At 42.3% G+C, this 11,548-nt stretch overlaps 1 long non-coding RNA gene across 2 annotated transcripts; it reads right to left on the bottom strand.

Moving 5' to 3' along the window:
• Positions 1-4,736: 4,736 nt before the first annotated feature.
• Positions 4,737-11,525, bottom strand: LOC139073475 (uncharacterized). Of its 2 annotated transcripts, none has more exons than XR_011522253.1 (2): positions 11,245-11,525; positions 4,737-7,485 (listed from the first exon to the last, which is right to left on the bottom strand). It is a non-coding gene; the product is annotated as an uncharacterized lncRNA (long non-coding RNA). The 2 variants fall into 2 exon arrangements; XR_011522252.1 differs by lacking the exon at positions 11,245-11,525 and adding an exon at positions 10,933-11,087.
• Between the last annotated feature and the right edge of the window lie 23 nt (positions 11,526-11,548).

Genomic DNA, 11,548 nt, shown 5'->3' on the forward strand with positions numbered 1-11,548 from the left:
TGAATTATCCATGCTCAGTTTTCACTCAGTGGAATAAAATCTAGGCTTCTGAGGCAAAAACCAGAATTGAAAGAGAATTGGTTTTGTAGTTAGAGAAATGTGGATTCAAAACATAGATCTGCTGGGGCCAGCCCCTTTGTGTAGTGCTTGACTTCAACACACTCCCCTTCAGCAGCCCAGGTTCACAGGTTCAGATCCTGGGCTCGGACCTGCACCACTGTCAGCCATGCTGTGGTGGTGACCCACATACAAAGTGAGGGAAGATTGGCACAGGTGTCAGCTCAGGCCTAATCTTTCTCAGCAAAACAAACAAACAAAACTTAAGATCTGCCATTTACTTTGAGCATGTGTGATTTCTTTTCTTTCATTTTTAATAAGACTTTTGTACAATATAGAGCAAAGATCTTAAAATCATAAATTGATGATTTGTTTTATAAACCCGTACAACCACCATGTGATAAACTTTTCAACATCCCAGAAAGCTCCCTCATGTCTCTTCCCAATCATTATACCCAAAAGTTAATCATTATTTTGACCTCTATCACAATAGATTAATTTTGTCTGACTTTGAATCTTCTATAAATGGAATCATACAGTATGTACTTTTGTGTCTGGCTCCTTTTACTCAATGTTGTATCTATGAATCATCCATGTTGTTGTCCATAGCAGTATTTTGTAATTAAACATTGTTGTATAGTATTATATTGTCTGAATGTACCATAATTTATGTATCCATTCTCCTGTTGATGGAATATTTGGGTGGTTTTTCCAATTTTTGGCTATTACGAGTCAAGCTGTTATGAATATTCTTGTACCAGTCTTTTGGTGTACATATGAAATCAGTTCTGTTTGTGTTGTGTACCACAAAATAGAACTGCTGGGTTAGAAATTACACATATATTTAGCTTTAACAAATATTGCAAAATAGTGTTTGAAAGTGGTTGTTCCATTTTACACTCCCACTTGCAATGTTTGAGAATTCTAGTTGCTCCACGTTATTGGGATTATTATTGTCAGCCTTTTGAATTTTAGCCATTCTAGTGAGTATGCAGTGGTACATTTGGATTTAATTTGCATTCCCCTTATGACTAATAATGTTGCAACCATCAGTTCCTATGGACAATGGAGAAATCCTATTATCCACAGAGCTGGGAATGAACAAAATTGAAATAAGTGAAGTTTCACAATAAAAAGTAAGTGCATAGCTTACCATACAACCCAGCAACCGCACCCTTGGCCATTTATCCCAGAAAAATGAAAACTTATATTTACACAAACACCTGTACGTGAATGTTCATAGCAGCTTTATTTGTAGTAACCAAAAACTGGAAATAACCCAAATGTCCTTCAATAGGTAAATGGTTAAACAAACTAGGGTATATCTATACCATGGAAAAACACTCGGCAATAAAAAGGAATGAACCATTGAAACATACAACAACTTGGATGGATCTCAAGGCAATTATGCTGAGTGAAAAAGAGCCAATCTCAAAGTTACAAACTGTGTGATTCCATTTATATAACATTTTTAAAATGACAAAACTAGAGAGATGGAGGACAGATCAGAGGCTGCCAGGGATTGGGGGGTGGAGAGGAGGTGGCGGTGGCCATGAAAGGGAAGCACAAGGGATCCTTTGATAGAACTGTTCTGAATCGTGATGGTGGTGGTGGTCACATGACTCTACATGTGATAAAATTGCACAGAACTAAATATACACAGAGATACATACATAAATGGGTGCATGTAAAACTGGCAAAATGTGAATAAGGTCTGTGGGTTGTAGCAATATTGATGTCCTGGCCATGATATTGTACTGTAGTTTTACAAGAAGTTGCCATTGAGGGAAACTGGGTGAAGGTTATGTGGGATCTCTCTATATTATTTCTTACAACTGCATATAAATTTATAGTGATCTCAAAATAAAAAGTTAAAATATAAGCACATAGCTGGGATAAGCAGTTTACCATTTGGAAAAAATAAAATTATATCTATACCTCACATCATACCACAAGAATAAACTCCAAATAGATCAGGGATGTAAACATAAAAAATGAAACTCTACGGGCCGGCCTGGTGGTGCAGCGGTTAAGTTCACACATTCTGCTTCTCGGCGGCCAGGGGTTCACTGGTTCAGATCCCGGGTGCGGACATGGCACCACTTGGCAAAAGCCATGCTGTGGTGGGAATTCCACATATAAAGTAGAGGAAGATGGGCATGGATGTTAGCTCAGGGCCAGTCTTCCTCAGCAAAAAGAGGAGGATTGGCAGTAGTTAGCTCAGGGCTAATCTTCCTCAAAAAAAAAAAAAAGAAACTATACAGGTCCTAGAAGAAAGCATTGGTAAATTCGTCTTTAATTTCAGTTTAAGAAAGAACTTTCTGGCTATGACTCAGAAAACAGATGCAATAAAATATTGATGAATTTGAAATATTCAAAGATTTGACTACATCAAAAAAACAAATCAAAAGACAACTTACAAATTGGGAAAAAAATATTTGCAAGATGGATCACAGATAAAGGGCTAACATTGCTGTGTTAGTCTGCTAGAGCTGCCATAACAAAGTACCACAGACCGGGTGGTTTAAGCAACAGAAATTAATTTTCTCATAATTCCGGAGACTGGAAGGTCAAGCTTGCAGATGGCCTTTTCTCTGTATGCACACATCTTTCTTGTGTTTCTCTCTCTCTTTGTCCTTATCTCCTGTTTTAAGGACACTGGTTAGACTGGATGAGGGCCCACCCCAAGAGCTTCATTTTAACTCCATTACCTCTTTAAAGGCCCTGTCTCCAAATACAACCACGTTAGGGCTTCAACATATGAATCTGCAGGAGGAGGACATAAATCAGTCCATAAGACTTACTAACATTGAAAAAGACTCTTGGGACCAGCCTGGTGGTGTAGTGGTTAAGTTCATGTGCTCCACTTCAGTGGACCAGGGTTTGCGGGTTTGGATCTGGGGTGTGGACCTACACACCACTCATCAAGCCATGCTGTGGCAGCATCCCATATACAAAATAGAGGGAAACTGGCATCAGATGTTAGCTCAGGGCCAGTCTCCCTCACCAAAAAAAACACAAGAACAAAAAACAGAAAAACTCTTTGTTTCACGATATATACAAGTATCGAATCATTATGTTGTACATCTGAAACTACAGTCACATGCCTCAAGTCTTGTTCTTTGCTGTTACACTGTACAGTCATGCACTGCATAATGATGTTTCAGTCAACAATGGACCGCATACATGATGGTGGTCCCATAAGATTAGTACCATATAGCCTAGGTGTGTACTGGCTATACCATCTAGGTTTGTGTAAGTACACTGTATGATGTTTGCACAACGATGACATTGCCTAACAATGCATTTGTCAGATTGTATCCCCGTCATTAAGCAATGCGTGATTCTAATATAATGTTCTATGTCAATTATACCTCAATTTAAAAATACCTCTTAAAATTGAAGGAAAGATGAAAAAACTTGACAGAAAAAAAATGGCCCTGCTGACACCTTGATTTTAGACTACTGGCCCCAGAACTGTGACAGAGAATAAATATCTATTGTTTTAAGCTATGCAGTTTGTGATAATTTGTTACATCAGCCACAGAAAACTAATATGCAAGGGATTAAGCAGTCTTTGGGAATTCAGGCTGAGGCGACCTCAGTTGTCTCCTCTGGCCTCTGAGAAAGAAGCTTCTCAAACATCTTAAAAGTTCTGACTGTTCACACCAGCTGAGCTTTACCTGCAATGGCTTCCCTCTTCCTGGAGCCCATTTACTCACTGCTCTCTCCACCACTCAGGGCTGTCTCCTTTCCTGCAATGGGGAAATCACATCTGGCTTAGAGATATAAAATCCTACATACAGGAAAAGAAATGGGACTTAGGTCTGCTGTAGTGATGTAATCAGGGAAGAGGAATGGAAGGGCCAAAGGAAGATAAGGTCACCTTAGGTGTCGAGAAAATGAAGTCTCAGTAATAATAAAATACAGTTGTTTGTTTCCAATTATACAAACGTCAAATCAGTTCTTCAAAGGCTCTCCAGAGATTCATAATGAAGGAAGATACTTCCAGCAGGCAGATTATAAATAACGAGGGAAAATGTTCTTAACTGGCAAGACCAGGCTCCAACATCACATCCTTGTAATTACGTCCCTCTGAGCAGGGTTCAGGCACTCACCCTCCACCTGGGAGAACTTGATGGACATCCTTGGAAATGACAGTCCTGCAAATGACAAAAACACTCCAACTCTACAAAGTCTAGTCCCATATGACCCTGTGGGAAAGGGGAAGGTGGGGCAGACATGGGAGCTAGGCAGCATATAGAAGGAATTTTTCTGGCATGGTTCAGTTTTCTGAATCCAGCAAGAATATACTAGTTTAATAAATTCCAGAACTGCCTCACAATGAGATTTTAAGTGGTCATTAAAAATTAAGTTGTAGAATAACCAAAAAATATATAAAAACTCAAAATATACTGACAGTGGCTAAAGCAGGTTACTACACAATATGTACAACTATTCAGTTTATCAAAATGTACACATACGCCATTACAGATGGAATGTCAGACATCAGCAATAGAAAAACAAATAGCTAGATTTATACTGTAAATGTTAACATTGGTGATTTGTAGGCTGTGATACTGATTTTTTGTTTAAGTATACTTCCATAACTTACATAAATTTAAAGTTAAGTATGCTTCCTATTTTCTTTACAAAAACCACATATTGATTTTAGAATGTATGTTTTAAGGAATTTTATTAAATGGAAGTTCTTCAACAAATAGGTAAAAGAAACTGTTATAAGTCTTTAGGTTAGAGTTACTGCTCAGAATATTCTAAATACAGTTGGCTATGAATGATTTCTCTTATGTTCCCTTACAGCAAACTGTTAGTTCCAAGCATGCCTGTGACGTGCTTTTCTGACTAGAAAAGAAGAGCTAAGAGGCTCAAACGTTGGTCTTGCCGCTTTGTTTTATGTCTTCTTGACAGAAGGATTTATTTCACTTCTGAAATATTAGCCATCAGGCCCTGCAACCAGTGAGAGAAGCACCTTGCTCCATTAGTTTCTCTTTGGACCCAACATCAAGAGAATCAAAACTGTAGGGCGTAAACTTGCCCAGAGAAAATTCATTCACACCCACAGTTGCTGTGAATTCGCAATAATTGGACAAGTTGCTGTAGTTAGAATTCTTTCCTATCAACTCCCATGGTTTATCATTGTACTTCTCCAGGTCTTTGTCATGCTCTGCCTTTGACCTACTTTTATACCCCTGTTGAATTATGAACAATTAACGTAGCAATTATATCTTATTAGTCTGTGTTTCTTCCAAGTACATAGGCATAGCTTCTTGCAAATTGTGGACATGTCAAACGTCTTACAGACAAATCACACTTCTAGGACAGTTTGTCTTAGGAAGAAATTATAAAAATGAACAAAAAAGTATCACAAAGATGTTCACTGAAGAGGAATTGCTGATAATCAATAATTAGTTAAAAAAAAAAGATAGGAATAAACAACGTGTTGAAAAATAGACCACATTATAATCATGATTTTGGTTCCAAATTAATTGTCAAAGAGAGATACTCATCAGGAATGGCTTAGTGAAGCAGACAGGATGCACAGCAGAAGGTACAGAGTTGGAAAATGATATAATCTAGTAGTTAAGTAAAGACTGAGGGCTTTGGAATTCTGGTTCCATCTCTCAGGACCTCTGTGACATTTTACAAGTTATTTCAGGTCCTGGTGCCTCACTTACCTAATCAGTTTACTGGGAAAACAGAGGGTTCGCATGAGGATTAAATGAGACAATACATAAAATACTTAGAATAGTGTATTAGTGTTCTCCAGAGAAACAGAACCAACAGGACGTGGGTGTGTGCACATGTGTATGTATATGTCTATATCTATCTATAAATCTAGACAGAGAGAGAGGGATTTTAAGGAATCAGCTCATGAGACTTTGGAGACTTGGTGAGTCCAAAATCTGCAGGTCAGGTCAGCAGGTTGAACAGTTGCAGTTCCAGTCCAAAAGTTGTCTGCTAGCAGAGTTCCTTCTTGCTCTGGGAGAGGTCAGTCTTTGTTTTATTAAGGTCTTCAACTGATTGGATGAGGCCCACTCAAATTATGGAGGGTAAACTCTACTTAGAGTCTACTGACTTAATTTCATCCAAAAACACCTTCACAGAAGCATCCAGAATGATGTTTGACCAAATATCTGGACGTTGTGGCCCAGCCAAGTTGACACATAAAATTAATCATCATAAGTCCACTCCTTGTCAACTTGGCACCTATACGCATCTCCTTAAACCTTATTTTATCTCCAAATAAAGACAGTAACAAGGTCATACTTCCATGACCTAACATGATACAACTGTCCTGCATGCAACCAAAAAACACACGAACCCTATCCCCAGAAGAGGATGCAGAGTCCTTGGGTGATGTTTACTCTTCTCCTTGATATCCCATAACTTAAGTATCATGCTGTAAAGTTAACAATACTTCAATACTATGATATAAGGTCAGTACATTTTATGTTACATGATAAATGGATAAAAAGGGAAGAAAACAAAGATATTTGATATATATATATATACACACACAAGAAAATAAGGGAAAAAAATTCATGACAGTTACAGTCCTTACTTCTGAAGCTGGTCACATGGTAATAGTTGGCATTTATAGCTACCTTCTTCCACGACCCATTCCGTATTCCCTTTGCCCTCAGCAAGCGCCTCAGCTGGCTGTGCTTCTTACTTGGTAAGATGACCCAAACATTCATTCTTGAAGGATCTGGCCCATCAGTAATCCTGCCTGAATAGAGTTGTAGTTTTCCATTCACTGTTATCAAGGGCACAGTAATACTAAGAGATGCCCAAAGAATCTCCTGTACTCCAGGCATACTCTTCCTTACCTCCCCGTGGAGCAGCAGTCCAACTTCCCTTGTTAGTAAGGATCAGTAACCCCAGTCAGCAGAGTAACTCCCTTCTTTGCCTATTGATTCAGAGGGATGAGGAGCCCAGAGTGGCCGGGCAGCAGTCTTAACTTCCAGTTCAATGGAATCATTGTATCTCCTGGGAGAAGCATCTCTCCCTTTGGAACCAACAGCTCTGGGGCAGCAGAGCATAGGCTGTGGGGACAGGTAGCAAAATTTTGCTGCTGGGTCACTAGGGGTAATAATGAGTGCTGTCACTCCCATTTCTACCCCTTGATTCCTGGCCTCATGAATCGTGGCAATGTGAGAAACAGCTCCAGATATTGGACACTGATCCAGAGCATATACAGCTTTCTGGAGAACCTTGCCCCAGCCCTGCAAGGTACTGGCATCTAGCTGGCATTGTAACTGAGTCTTCTAAAGATCATTCCACTCTTCCATCAAGTCAGCTGCTTTAGGATGGTGGGGAACATGGTAAGACTAGTGAATTCCATGAGGATGGGCCCATTGCTGCACTTCATTTTCTGTGACAGGAGTTCCTTGATCAGAAGCAAAGCTGCAGGGGATACCAGGATAATGGATAAGCCATTCTGCAGGTTCACGGATAGTAGTTTGGGCAGAAGCATTATGTGCAGTAAAGACAAATTTGTATCTAGAGTGTCTATTCCAGCTAGAACAAAATGCTGCCCCTTCCATGATGAAGCAGTCCAATGTAATCAACCTGCCACCAGGGAATGATGCCGTATCAGGGACTCAGTGTTGGTCTCTGCTGCTGGCAGACTGGGCATTCAACAGTGGCCGTAGGGATGTCAGCCTTGGTGAATGAAAGCCTATGTTGCTGAACCCATATGTGTCCTCCATTACTGCCACCACAGCCACTTTGTTCATGAGCCCCCTGGGTGATGACGGGTGGCTGAGGAAAGAATTTGAGTGGTATTCACAGAATGGGTCATCCTATCCACTTTATAAAAATCCTCCTTTGGTGAGCATACATGGGACACAAATATCTTCACTTTTACCCAGTCAGAGAGGTCCATACCTCTTTCCCAGACTTCCTTGACACCGATTTTCCAATCATGTTCCTTCCAACTCCCTGGCCATCCAGCCAAACCACTGGCCACAGCCCATGAACAGCTATATAATCACAAATCTGGCCATTTCTCCTTCCAAGCAAAATAAACAACCAGGTGCATTCCTTCAAGTTCCGCCCAACAAGAGAACTGCTTGTGCTTTCAGGGCCTTCTCAGCCTGATGACGTTTATACTACTTCCATTTAAGGGTGGAGTGATGCTATGTGCACCCAACTTAATGGCTTCTTGGGTCAGATAACCTCCAGTTCATGATGGGCAGCTCAAGTCACATGGTAACTTGGCGGCGCATGGTTAAGTGTTCAGTCTCTACTAAGGCCCAGTAGCACATCAAAATCTGTTTCTTTTGGCAGGGCTTTGCTTCAAAAGCCTAAGGGCCTGCTCTGTGTGATTCACCTATAGGGGCCTGCCAAAGGCTCCAGACAGCATCCCTATCTGCCACTGATACTTCAAGCACCATTAGATCTGCTGGGCCATATGGCCAAGTGGCAAAGCAGCACGTACAGTAGTCTCGACCTGTTGCAGAGTTGCCGAGCCTTCTCTTGTTCTGGGCCCTACTTAAAACTAGCAGCTTTTCAGGTCACTCAGTAATTAGGCCAGAGTAACACACCCAAACGAGGAATATGTTGCCTCCAAAAGGCCCACGAAACTTTGCGCCTTTTTTTTTAGTTGTGGGCAGGGGCCAGATGCAACAACAACTTATCCCTCACCTCAGAAAGGATATCTTGACATACCCTACACCACTGGATCCCTAGAGATTTCAGAGGTAGAAGGCCCGAGTTTTTCTTGGATTTATTTCTCACCCTCTGACACACAAATGTCTTACCAATAAGTCTAGAGTAGTGGCCACTTTTTGCTCACTACACGAGCAAAGGTCCCCTAGGTTTGATAGGTCCAATCAGCGTAATGCCATCAGTGTAATGGACCAGTGTGACATCTGGAAGAGAAAGGTAATCAAGGTCCCTGTGAACTAATTTATGACATATAGCTGGAGAGCTGATGTACCCCTGAGGCAGGACATTAAAGGTGTAGTGCTGCACTTCACCTTGCCAGCTGAAAGCAAACTGCTTCTGGTTGTCTTTATTAACAGAGATGGAGGGAAAAAAACATTTCCCAGACCAACAGTTGCATACCAGGTACCAGAGGATGTGTTAATTTGCTCAAGCAATGAAGTCATATGTGTTACAGCAGCTGCAATTGGAGTCACCACCTGGTACGATAATCCATCGTCATTCTCCAAGAGCCATCTGTCTTCTGCACAAGCCAGACAGGCAAGTTGCATGGGGGTGTGGTGGGAATCACCACCCTGCATCTTTCAAGTGCTTAATGGTGGCACCAATCTCTGCAGTCCCTCCAGGAATGCAGTATTTCTTTTACTTTACTAGTGTTCTAGATAGAGGCAGTTCTAGTAGCTTCCATGTGTCTTTTTCCACGATAACAGCCCTCACTCAACAGGTGAGAGAACTAATGTGGGGATTCTGACAGTTGCCGAGTATGTCTATTCCATTATCCATTCTAGAACTAGGGGGAAAAAACACAGGATGGGTTGGAGCACCATTGGGCCCACCAGTAGATGGACCTGAGCTAAACCTCCATTGATCATCTGACCTCCATAAGCCCCTACTCTGACTGGTAGGCCACAGTGATGTTCTGGGTCTCCTGCAATTAGTGTCAGTTCAGAGCCAGCGTCCTTTCAGTACCTCAAAGTTCAGATTATTTCCTTTTCCTCAATGTACAGTCACCCTGGTAAAGCGGATAGGTTCCTTTGGGAAGGCTTGGGGAAAAATTAAATTAATTTTTGGCAATGTAGCAGGGTCTTTCATTTAAGGGGTTCTGGGTCTGTACACAGGGTCAAGTCTGGGAGCTGATTGAGGAGCCATGACACTGTTTTTATTATTCACGTTAGGTTTTTGTTCACTTGACCTAGAACTCTTCTGCTTATACAGATGGAGTAAGAATTCAGTAAATTGCCCATCTATTTTACCTCCACCAAAGAATACCAACCATATTCCCAGTTACCCTGTAACAGAGATTTTTTTTTTTTGAAACCTTCTTTCATGGTCATTTTGCATTCTTTATCACAATAAATTACTATTTCATATTTTTAAAATCATGTTTTAGTCTTAGATTTTTAAAAATTTCTGCTGAAAATTTAATTTTCAAGTAAAACTGATACTTCAAGAAGCTTAACCCTTATCTTTTTAGAGGTAAGTAAAGTGAGGTTTAGAGTAGGTATCTCCTCATCCTCAATCTCACACATTCATAATATTTCAGTCTCACATAGTTACTACATTCAGATCACAATCACAATCTTCCATCGAGATTTTAACTTGCCTAAGTTGCAAACACACAAAAACACACCAAATCTCTCACATGATCTCCCACTCAATCACACTCAGTTAAACCTCACACATCAACTTCAAAGTCATAACGTTATAGTCACCTGCTCTTTCACTGTCATACAGTTCATCCGGAGACTTGGGTACAGTCACAAACCACTGGCACATACTGCACCTGTTTCACTCAACGCCCTCTTCCAGGGACAGTAGTCTCAGGTGCAAACCACCTCACACAGGTGACCAAGACTCACACACAAACACGACCACTTGTTCTCACAGATACATTTGCTCCCATCGTACTTAGAGGTGCAGTTCCTGGCCTCTCATCGAGGTTAAAAATCTTTCCCATAGACTTGTCCCTTCTGGCAGATAATCTGGACTAGCTTCCACCCCTCTCAGTCAATACTGGTCTCTCTCTCCCCCCCTCACAGGCACACAATGTCACCGCACACCTCTCCCATGCACACGTGTAAGGCTCAAGACCAGCTGGCCCTTCCCCAGGGATCTGTGATTCATCCACCTGGGCCCCTCCCGGTCCCGAAAGACCAGCTTCCCCCCTTCTCCCAAGGAACTTACGGACACACGCCACAGCTAAACCCGTCGGCCAGTCACAGGCAGCCCCAGCACAGCCTCCCACTGGAGGTTTCAAGGTCGCCGCCGCGTGGCGCCGCCGGCAAGCACGCGTCCTCAGTCCCCCGGCCTCACGGGCTCGTCACGTCACACCACGTCACAGTCACCGGCGGCCCAGCCCACCGCCTGAACCCGCCCGGCCAGACCGCGCATCCGCTATCCCTAACGGTCTCAAACCCGTTTAACATACGGATTTCCTCACGCTTGCTCACCTGCACAGTCGGTGACACACATCCTCTCCCTCTCGACCAGACTCACCCTCGGCCACACTTAGAAAACACGTGTGGACTTAGAAAACAAATCCAGGGCAACCGCGCGCCCTGAGCCGGATCCTTCCGCAGCAGACAACTCCGAGCCAGCGCACGCGCGCGTCCCCTTTGAGGTGCTGGGACAGCCATTGTGCCAAGCCTGAAATCTGTCCTCAGAGAGATCCGAGGTCCCGAATTCAGACGGAAAACCAGGGCCTAAGCCGCGGAGACGGGGAGGTCGCAGCGTCACTCCACACCCGAGTGAAACTGCTGAGGTGCAGCCCGAAGAGCGGCAGAGGACCTACGTCGCTCGC

Source organism: Equus przewalskii, chromosome 9 (assembly GCF_037783145.1).
Source record: "Equus przewalskii isolate Varuska chromosome 9, EquPr2, whole genome shotgun sequence".
NCBI lineage: Eukaryota > Metazoa > Chordata > Mammalia > Perissodactyla > Equidae > Equus > Equus przewalskii.